The 12,133-nt window shown below is 37.0% G+C and overlaps 1 long non-coding RNA gene across 2 annotated transcripts in view; it reads right to left on the minus strand.

Annotated features, from left to right (window-relative positions):
- Positions 1-12,133, minus strand: part of LOC141517205 (uncharacterized) — a 324,047-nt gene that overhangs the window by 47,123 nt on the left and 264,791 nt on the right. For both annotated transcript variants that reach the window (XR_012476807.1, XR_012476806.1), the window contains exon 3: positions 703-835. This is a non-coding gene — a long non-coding RNA (uncharacterized LOC141517205). The remainder of the gene's footprint in view (positions 1-702; positions 836-12,133) is intronic.

Here is a 12,133-nt window from a genome sequence, read left to right on the forward strand (position 1 = left end):
GTGGTGTAGTGGATAAAGCACCGGTCCTGGAGTCAGGAGTACCTGGGTTCAAATCCTGTCTCAGACACTTAATAATTACCTAGCTGTGTGGCCTTGGGCAAGCCACTTAACCCCTTTTGCCTTACCTAAAAAATAGATAGATGTGGTTATGAATGACATGGGCTTGCCCTCATTGAGCTTACAGTCCTATTAAAGTAACAAAAACCTAAAATACATGCACCAATTAAGTACTAAAATGTGTAGGTAAGGACTGGAAGGCATGAGAAGTGGAAGGTGTGGCACTGAGGCAGTACAGAACAATGAAGAGAGTTTTCTGAATGGATTCAAGTTGGATTGCATTTAGGGGAAATGAAGTTGGAGAGGAAGGGTGGTGTCAGATGATGAACTCTGAAAGCTAGACAAAGGTCTGAAAGGTAACAAGAAGCCACAGTAAGATTTTGAAGAGGAGAATAGGAGAATACCTAGTCAGTGGTGTATAAAATGGATTGAAAAGGCAGAAAACAGTGGAAGGAATGCTAACTTCAGAGGCCAGGATTATGGTAGTGGCCATGGAAAGGAGAGGCAAGGATGGTACTCTAAGTATGTGAAGAACACAAGCTGGGGAGGTCAATGTACCATGAGGAGAAGACAACCATTGGCCTTTTGCCTGAGAAAAAGGGGGACACTCGATAATAATCATCATTCCTTGATGTACTGGCATACCTGGATATACCCAATCCAATAGATGCTTATAGATGGTATTTCGGAACTTCTGTGGATTTGTGATTTTTGGCATCTCCAAACTTCCATCTCCATTTTATCCTGATACATATGTGGCCACTGGACCCAGATGGCTCTGAAGAAGAAAATGAGACTGGTGTTTAGCACAGACCCCCCCCAAGTCCAATTCATGTGCTTGTCATGATATCACCTGCCTGATGTCATGGTCTTCTTCAAGAATGAAGGATAAACAGCAACATTTCTACTATTTCCTATTTAGCCTGAATATAGCTTGTTTGTACATAGTTATCTGCACATTATCTCACCCACTAGACTGGGAAGCTCCTCCATGGCAGGGTCTGCCTTTTGAATTCTTTGTATACTCAGTGCTTAGCACAGTATCTAGTTCAGTAGCTACTTAATATATACTTATAGACACACATATAACATATATATTTAGTATATACATATGTACATGAATGTGTGGGTGTATATATCTATTGGTTTTTCATACAAATGGAATTATCTTCAAAACTCCATCATCTATAACAGGAACTCTTCACCTCTTTTTGTTGTTGACTGCTTTGACTGTCCGGTAAAGGCTATAAATTATTTTTTTCAGAATAATGACTTTAAGTGCAAAAAATTAAATATGAATGTTTCAAAGGAAACCAATTATATTGAAATAGTCATCAAAATTCATAGACTCTGGGTTAAGAACCCTTTATTGATAGGTAATCCAATTGGACATTACAGAGCACATAATCTATCTCACAGTGGCAAACCCCTCAGGTAAGGATTTTGAATTTGTTTTATGCCTTGAATGATGATGATAATAATAATAACTTTTACATGGATTTTTAATATTTGCAAAATGCTTCAGCTAAATTGACTCATTAACCACTCTCAACCACTCTGTGAAGTAGAAACTCCAGGTGTTATCAACCCTGTCTTATGGAAGAGGTAAATGGATTGAGAGAAGTCATGACTTTCCCTCGGTCACACAGTCGGTGATGTCAGAGACAAGATTTCAACCCAGATATTCCTCCCAGGTCATCTCTAATCATTATCTCATGATTCTTTAATAGTCAAAGGGCAATGGAACAAAGTTACCCATTTGATTGCATCAATCAAGGAATCTGGAATTATTGTAACCTAGGAAAGCTGTTAGAAACTTTTTAAAGAAAATATTTATTGGCTGACTAGATATGAGTTCTGAAATCATTGAAAAATTACAAAATCTCAGAATTGAAAGGGGTCTTTCAAATATTATCTCAAATATACCTATTTCAAACGTTAAGTGGAATATACTCTACAACATCCATGAAATGCATCCATATTCTGCTTAAAGGTGTTCATTTTAAGAAAACTTTTCAACTTCCAAGTTAGTCCATTCTACTTTAAGTCAACTCTCAAGATCTTTTAATCTTATTCTGTAAATTTTATCCACAATTTTTATCCACCCTTGCTAAGGAAAAGAAATCAACCCATCTTCTCCATAGTAGCTCTTCAAAATGCTTGAAGATGACTTATATATCCCTGCCTAAGTCTTCAAGCCAACTTCATATGATGTAGTTTCTAGTCTTCTCCTCAATCTTTGTCTTCCATCAAAATTCCTACTAAACTGTAGTACCCCGAATTAAACAGAATACTCTAACTGTGTCTTCACAGAAAAAATAGCAGAGCAAGAGGTCTAAAAACTGTCTCTTCCAAGCTTCTCTCAAAAATGAAAGAAAATACACTAAGAAAAAGCAAACTTCCAGAAATCATGATTAAAAAATAAAAATGGGAAATGATGAATAAACCAGGTAGCATCAATAAAATAAAACAAAAAAATAGATTTCAGGATCAATCTTTCAAATCATTCACCTAGTCAAGTATTAAGTATGGAGCCAATTACAAAAGACAAAATGGATCATTTTGATTGCATAAAATTGAAAATTTCTGTATTAAGTTACTACATCTAAGTTAAGGCAGAAAATAGTCAAATAGAGGTGAAAATATCTTGGTATTAAGTTTTTAGAATAAGGATTAGAAATATATGGCCAAAAATTATCATTTAATAGATAAAGAAACAAACAAGCATTAAGTCCCTAGTTTGTGCCAGGCACTATGCCAAGTTCTTTATAAACATCTTATTTGAGCCTCACAACAACCATGGAAGAGGGGTACAATTGTTATTCTCAATTTAACAGTTGAGGAAACTGGAGCAGATGGAGCTTAAGTACATGTTACATTGATGGTAAGTGTGAAACTAGATTTGAACTCAAGTCTACCTAACTCCATACCCACCCTTCTATCTTGTATACCAACTAAATATCATATGTGGACAAAGTTATCAAAAAAAGATTTGCAAACTATTAACCACAACCAAATTTTCACCTTCTACCTAACAAATTGACAAAAAAATGACAGTTTTAGAGGGGTTGTGGAAAAATAGGCACACTAATGCATTGATGGTATTGCAAACTGATATAATCATTTTAGAAAGTGATTTGATTTTATGGTGTTAAAATGTCCTACCTTTGATACACAGTTTTCCTTTCTTGGCTAATTACCAAATAAAACTCCTAAGGACATCAAAATATTTATGCTACTATAAGTATTTTTACAGCAGTAAAAAACTGGAAACAAAAAACTGGTAAGCACCAATCAACTTGGGAATGGTAAATAAATTGTGATATATGAATGTAATAGAAAATTATATGTTATAAGAAATGACAAATAAGATGAAGAGATGAACCAATGCAAAGTGAAGTAATTGTAGCCAAGAAAACAATATGACTGAAATAATGTAAAAAGAAAAAACAATGATCACAAAACAATAAAAATTGCTTCCCTAATTCATAAATATATGAATGTAACCAAACAACATTCTGTCAGGAGAAATGACAAAACTAATGAACTTAGCAAAATCTAGGAAGACTTCTATGAATTATTTTCAATTAATTAAGCAGAATTATATAACCAAGAAAACAATAATTATAAAACCATAGTTAAAAACAAGCAAGCAAACTTTGAAATACTCAAAAAATCTGATTAATTCAATGACCAACCATGATTCTAGAGAAAAAAAAATGAAATGGTACCAATCTCATGACAGAGAAGTGAAGGATTCAAGATTAGACATATATATCTTAGAATGGCAAAGTAGAAATTAATTTTGCTTCACTATGCTTACTTGTTTCATTGTTCTGATTGTGTTTTTTCTTTCAAAAATTTTTTCTTGAAATTTTTAATTTAATGTTTTAAATTTTCTTAAAATTTCTTTAAATTGAAAAGGATGAAGGGAGAAAAAATAATTGCATAAACATTTTAAGATTATATAATTTTTTTTGAAAGTTACAAAATTAAAAGGACAAACTTGACCTCAAAGAATTAATATGAAAAGACACATTTCATCACTCCCTTGTAGGGATATATGAAACATTGCATAAATTGGCAGATTTTTAAAATGTATTGATTGTTTTTGTTGAATTTTTCCCTTGTTTCTTTCTAAATATTTTTGTATTATAATATTCAGAGGAATATTTAGGCTCTATAAAATTTATAAGTCAATAAAATTTATTTTACAAAAAATTTCAAATAAATATCATGTATAAAATCCTCTATTGTTTCTAGATTTGAGAAAAAGTTTATACAGGATACAGACACTTTTCTCAAGGAATTTGTAGTCTCATAGAAGGATAAAATAAAAATTGTAATCCATGCTAAATACATTAATTTGAGAGTTGCAAAACAAAGTACCATGGAAGTATTGAAAAGGAAGATAAAGAGGAGAGAGAGAGAGAGAGAGAGAGAGAGAGAGAGAGAGAGAGAGAGAGAGAGAGAGAGAGAGAGAGAACAGAGCAGGGAAGGAAAGATAAAAAAAAGAAAAGGAAAGTTGCTTCCATTATTTAAGAATCATCATAGAATTACAGATTTAAAGTTCAAGAGAACAAGAGAGGTCATCTAGCCCAGTTGCCTCATTTTTCCTGATAAGAAAATTGAGGCTCACAAAGATGACATCTTGCCCCACTTCTCACAAGTAGAAAGTGATAGAGCCTGGATCAGAAGGGATGATTGCTAACTCCTATTTCATTGCTCTTTTTGCTGCCTCAGAAAAGGCCTGGGGGTGGCTAGGTGGTGTAGTGGATAAAGCACCAGCCCTGGAGTCAGGAGTACCTGGGTTCAAATCCAGTCTTAGACAATAATTACCTAGCTGTGTGGCCTTGGGCAAGCCACTTAACCCCGTTTGCCTTGCAAAAACCTAAAAAGAAAAAAAAAAAAGAAAAGGAAAAGGCCTGTAGATATTGGAAGCATGTGAATTGAACTTAAATGGATGAAGCAGAAGACAACAGTCAAAGAAGGAGAAAAGAATGTTCTATCCCTATGCTAAACTGTCCACTTAGTGAAGACAGGACAATATCTTATCTAGACCAATCTTCTACTCACAGAAATGTTTTAATATATATGGTTGAATTGAATTGCATGGAATTCAGTGAAACTGAAAGAAGACACCACATTTCTTGGTCTGGGAGGCTAGTAGCTGAAATAAAAGAAATAAGATAGCTGGGAAGAGGAGCTGAAGAGAGGGAATCATGACAAGATGATGAGTTCATCCTAGAATGTGATGACTTTGAGTTCATGGCAGCCAGTCTGCATGGAAAGAGGAAACCAGGCCCTACCACAAGTAATGAAACACATACCTCAAGTCTTACATTTCCAGTGTTATTTGAACAATCATAAAACCAGGGCTTGACTCTTCTCTTAACCCTTTTCTGCATATGTACACAAACCAGAAGCAAATACTAAAGTAAATGACACTATGGTTGTTTAGTCTGTCTTATTCCTATATCTACATAATTTCAGTCAGGCAATATTGAGGAGGGTTAAAACCTAGCAATGACTAATGTGTCACATGTAAATTTTGTGTAACTGTTTTTGTGGAACATTGACCCAGAATGAACTCTTTGTAGACCAATATTACTGAATAGCCTGTAAACCTGCATGAGACCATTCCGAGTGGTTTGGGTACATGCATTTCAAAGATGATGTAATCTTTGAGTTACAATTTAAATGCTCAAGTTCCTAGAGACATTTATCATGATTTCAGGAATAATGTAACATTAAGAACAGTTCCCTAAAAGGAAATTGAACTCATAATAATGGAAAAAGCCAATCACAGCCCCAGAGAAGAGATATAATGAAATTAACCACATACCTCATAATAGAGAGTGGTGGACTATTGGGACAGAATATCACATACATTATCAGACATGGTGTCTATATTAGATGTATTTTTATATTTATTCTTCTGTGTCTCAAAGGCTGCCTTAATGGGGGAAAATAATGATATTATGCAAAAATACAAAAGCAGTAACACTTTTGAATTTATAAAAGTATTAAAAGACTGTAATGTTTACAAAAATTATTCAGATGTGACCATTTAGATGTTAATTATAATGTAGAGGATAGAACTGACCTCAGAGCCAGAATGACCAGAGTTTCAATTATCCTTTTGACACTTATTGGCAATGTGACTCTGGGCAAACTACTTAACCCCTTAGTTTCTTTGGCAATAACAACAAAGATGTCAACCTTCTTAGGTAGAGAGGGAGTTTATTCATCTCCCTATGCCAATGCAATCATAGATCCCAGTCCCTTTCCTTTTGCATATTCAGATGTCTCAATAGTACTCATTAAAGGAGTCCACCTCACAGATATTTATACTACCTTTGAGTTCTTCTTGTGTCTTACTCTCCAGTTGCTAACAGACTACCTGAGTGGTTTCAGGCCCTTCTCTGCAAACTGGTGCAGTGCCAAAGGCAGCAACGATTCCATTTAAAAATAAAATCTTTCATAATCTAAAACGTCACCTGCACAGAGGGTTTAGAACACATTCACAAAAGAAAATACATTCTTTGACACTCCTAAAAATACATGATCATATCCTACGTGGCAAGATAAGACCAAGTGACTCACTGAAGTCATAATCACTGCAAATTGCGGTATTGTTGTCTCTGAATGAAAATTGCCAAAGGACTCATATTTCGGTTGTTTCAAGCACCCTAGGCAGTCATTTGCCATATCACGAGATCCAAATAATCCAAAGTTGAAGATCATCCCCTCCTCTTTGTGTTTCATTAGCAGAGATCATGTTAATAAAAACAGACCCCGAGTTTAAAAGTGGATTGCCTTGCCCCTGAGAACTATTTAGACTTCCTCTGTGGTGTATGAGCTGTGAATGGCAGTGCTCGCTCTTTATTTCTCCAGAGCACTCCTCTGTCATCTACCACTGTGGTCCCAGATGTCTGCAAATTAAAGGCGTGCTAGATGACATTCTGCTGTTAATGCTCTGCATACATAAATCACTGTAATAAGAGAAGATTGTTATATTAACCTTTGTCATGCAATCCCTTTCTTTTCCTTTTGCAAGAAATATAAAAAACAATAAGTTTGCTTGTGCAAGAAGCATCAGCCAAGCAAAAGGATGGAGGCATCTATCCTTGAGACTACCCCACTTCCAGACTGCTACTTGGGACTTGCATCTTGCATCAATAGGCATTCCTCAGTTTCACACAAACACATATACCTTCACACCCAAATATGTGTTTTCCAATTGGCATTGTAGAAAACCCTAAATACAACATTGATCCCTAACCTATTGGGTCTATTTGTCTTGTCACTACACCCCCCCCAGACCACCTCTCTCTCAGCCCAACACACTCAGCATTGTGATTTAACCTACCAATGTACCCCCTATGGAACATCAGGACATTTCTCACACCTTGGAGCCTTTTCACTACATAGAATGTGAATTCCTAGGACTGTCTAGCTTTTTCATTTGTATCATCTGCATCATCTCCACACCCTGGAATCTCTCAGCTTTCTCTTCTCTTCTTGTGATATTACCCTTGCCATAACCCTAGTGTACATCCTAAATCATGTCCAAAAAAGTATAGTTGGCTATCATCCCTTCACTAAAATTCTGAAATAAGTATTAGATGATCACTCATCAGATTTGTTGTGAAGGACACCATTCAGATAGAATTTGAAAAAGATGACTTCTGATTACCCTTCCAACTATGACTGGTTTGTTTGTGGATGGTTTGAGATTTCTAAGATGAAATAGTTCTTAGAAATTTGTGTTTTAAGGGTAAACTAAATATTCCAAGTGCCTAAGTTCTTAAAAATCCCTTGGAGAAGCAGGAGTTTTTCCAGATTCCCCGCTTATCTATTATATTCTATTCCCCACCCACATAGCCCAATACCATTTTGCCATCCTCAAAGTAAAGGATACTGAGGGCTATTTTTGACACCCTACAGTAAGGATGCTACTGTTCTCCTTCACCCTCTTATACTTCTGCTGGGTTATTCTCCACCTCAAGTCTCACCAAATTCTTTTGAACTAAAGCATTCTTGAAATTTAAAGCAGGAATTCACCTTAGAGATCAGGTCCCTTGTTACAAATGAGAAAACTGTAGCCCAGAGAGTTAAAGTCACTTATTCAGTTCATACACATTCAAACTCAGGTCCTCAAATTCTAAATCCAGTTGTTCACTCCATTCCACTATGCTTGCCCTATAGCTTATCCTTTTAATCAAGTTTCCCAGGCCATGTGGCCTAAACTTAGTGTCAGGAAGAGCTGGATGGAAACCCCACCTCTAAAATGTGTTTGTTATTGAAACTATTATCCTACCATCCTGTTTTCCCTTTGTGCCTCAGTTTTCACATCTGTAAAATGGGGATGATCATACCTGCCCTATCTACTTCATAGGGTGATTGGTGAGGATTAAATGAGCTGATAAATTTACAAAATGATCTGCAAATTTTAAAGTATGCTATAAATGTCAATTTATCATTATTGCCATTATTATTTGCATCCAAGCCCAAGGTACATGCTAATCATCTGTAGTAGTTAAATCTCAGTCCTTTTAGCTACCTGCTCCATTTATTGAAACCAACTCTACAGATTTTAAGACCAAGTCACAGATAATGCCTGCACTTCCCAGTCCTCCCTGAAGCTTCTATAAACTCATTTCCATGGTTCCTTCTACAGTTCTCTGGGATGTCATAATTTCTGGGAATTATCTCAGAAAGCCATCCCTATCTTTCCTCAGTCTAGAAGAACCCTCCTCTTCCCCAATTCTGCTTGGCCAAGTAGGATAGCCACGCAGTGTCTCCTCATTACATGAACTGTAAGTTTATTTTACAGTTTGAGCCTTGAATGCTCAATCTTTGAAAAATCTGAGACATGTATAGACTGTGTTCTGAAGAGCTTTCAGAGAGACTATTTATTAGTCACTTTGATCTAATTCATCACCAAAAAAAGAAAAAAAATCCCAAAGTACAGAATGTCCTTTTTTCAAATGATACATGTTGAAGCAGTTAGGGTATCTTTAAAGCCCCCTGTTTTCCATGTCTTGGACCCTTTGGAGTCCACAGGTTCACAGATATAATTAAAAGAAGACTGTCAATACTGCTGTCAAAATACCATGTCACCCCATGAATGAGAGCCTCAGTCAATTTCTCAATCCAGGCCAAACTTTCATAGAGGCCCTTTCACTTTATAAATCAACTCACGGCTTGGAACATTCTGGCAGCCCCTTCAAGGAATGAACCCGAATGACAGGGAAAGAGAGGATAACAATCATAGCTTGACTGAATACAGGTGTTTGAGTTTACAGACGAACCACAAATGCCTGGATCTTTGACAGCTGTTGATGCTATCAGTTATATGCAGCTATTATTGGCTCCGCTCATGAAGGGCTGGGAGGCCTTTCCCTAAGCAACATCTCTGAGGCTGATAACATTTGGCTGAACTTTTCAGATCTTAACCTCCCTTCTGACTTTTTGCAGTCAAACCCGCCTAAACTGATCAGAGGAAGAGACACACAGTGGGAAGACAAGTAAAATATTATTGACTGGACTGTTTCATGTCTATTAGGAAGAAAGAGCAAAGGAGGGGAGAGCTGCACAGCTTGACAGGCTTCAAGATAATCAGGGGAGGAATCAAGGCTATAGAGTAACCCTTAGAAAAGTAAGAAAGCCACGGCTTATGAGAGGTCATGGTTCTGTGTAAGAAACAAACAACTCTGCTGGCAAACAGTGGGGTGGGGGGGGTTGGTTAGGCCATGGATTCAGTGCTCCCCCTCCACCCCCTTCAATAACTGAGAGTCTCTTTAAATTTGGATATATTACTCAAACAAAACCAAACAAAAACAGGAAGTTTTGATAACATTGGGAGGAAATGGAGCACTGTTATTTTTAAAGGTCTTATTTATAGATGCACACGACAGCATCTATATAGGCATGTGTCTTCCTAGAGACGAGTCTTTGTTCCAAGTAGAGTCAGGATTGCAAAGGGATCCAATGAGACAGCTGAGGATTTTCAGATGGTTTGGCTACAGCCGTTTGTGTTTTTTAATTTGCATCCATCCTTTTTTTTTTTTTTTTTTGCTCTTTGACCTCAATTTCTCGGACTGAACATTTCATCTTTTCTCAGACCCACAGATCCCCCACCTCAACCCCCAAGGAGAGGGTGAGTTAAAGGGGGAAGAATGAAAAGCCTCACCCACTTAGCTCAGATACAGTGACTGACCATTGACCACTATCGGTGCCACGTACAGGGGTCTGAATTAATGTCTCAGAGCTTTCAATTCTGCCTAGATGACCCCTTGGATCAGCATTCAGAGAGGAACTATCCCACCTAGAATAAGGATCATGGATCTATCAGTGTCTCTGACATGTTAAGACCTAACAGTGCCTTCCTTGCACATACACACACGCACACCCACCCACACACACACATACACACACACCCCCCACATACACACCCCATCAACATCTCTTACCTGACACCATGAAGCTCTAGAGAAAGAACATTAACAACACATTCAGTCAGAGAAAGGCATCTTAAAATCTATATAACATTTTCCCACCTTCCTATGGGCATAACTCACAACAGAGATGTTTCTCTTTAGGGACACAAACAGCCTATTTTTTCCTTGACATACTTCCACTTTGTATTTCAGAAACCTTAATCTGTGTAAATAGTTTGCTTATTGGGGAAGGGGGAAGAAAGGGAAGAGGGCATTACCACAATACATACCCCCTCATTTAAGTAAAAATATCACTTTACTCACTTGGCCATGTGGTCTTAGACAAAGTTGGGTCTGTTACCCTCAAAGAGGGATGCTATTTAAAACAATTAAAGACAAGAGAGAAATTGCAGGATGAGAGAGATGGGAGGTAGACTGGAGAAAGAAATGCTTATATAAAATGATTCCAGCATTGTAGAGAAAATTTCTCATAGAAAAGAGCATCTAATGGTATCACTCAGAGAGATTTACAGATGACATTAATACTATGGATGACAGAATCGAGATTCAAAATGATCTCGACAAGCTGGAACGCTGGGACGAATTCAACAGGATGAAATGAAACAGGGATAAGGGTTGAGTCCTGTACTTATCATTCAAAAATGTAGTTGTGTAAGTATAGGGTGGAGGTATCCTGACCTCTCACTACAGTACAAAATTCACAGATCTGGGAGAGATAGTTGACCACAAGTCCTAACTGAAGCTACAAAGAGTGACCACTGTTTAAGCAAAAACCAGGCTATATAGGCAGAGAAGTAAAGGATCCAAAACAAGGACAATAATAGTCAGTTTTGTTTGGTTCTGGGTTCATATTTAGGGGTGCAGAATTTGCCCAGGATGGGGAGGGAACATGGAGCCATAAAAATGAAGGAATAGTTAATTAAATTAAAGGAAAGGAGGGCTATTTAACCCAGTCAAGAGGAAGTTAAGGTGAAACATAATTGACTTTACAGGTAGAAAAGGGAGTAGACATAGCCTGTGTTTTTCTAGAAAGTAAAATAAAGGACAATGGGTACAAGTTAAAGGAAAGCAAAGTTTTCCCTCACCATAGGCAACCAGTATAGTTGAGCAACATACCTAATTTCCAATGAAAAGTGATGCCATGTAAGGTGGTATATACCTTGTCACTAGAGGTATTTAAGGAAAGACTGGATGACCACTGTCATAAACATTGATTTATTCAATTACCAAAAACCAATTAATGTTACTGTTTTAGATTATTCAGCAGAGAAATAATTTAGAGTAAAGGATAGAACTAACCTCTGGGTCAGAAATAATGGTTGTCCTTCATTTTCAAAGAAGACCACAACATCAGGGAGGTGATAACATGACAACCACATGAATTAGATTTGAACTGTGCTAAGTCACTGGCCTCACTTTCTCTTCCGGAGGCATCTGGGTCCAGTGGCCATATATGAATCAGCATGATTGGAGATGGGCCTAGACGGGAGACTATCAGGGTTAAGTAATTTGCCCAAGATTACATAGCTAGTAAGTGTCAGAGGCTGGATTTGAACTCCTACCCTCCTGATTCCAAGGTCAGTGATCTATCCACTGAGCCATCTAGCTAC

This window comes from Macrotis lagotis, chromosome 1, assembly GCF_037893015.1.
Source record: "Macrotis lagotis isolate mMagLag1 chromosome 1, bilby.v1.9.chrom.fasta, whole genome shotgun sequence".
Lineage (NCBI taxonomy): Eukaryota > Metazoa > Chordata > Mammalia > Peramelemorphia > Peramelidae > Macrotis > Macrotis lagotis.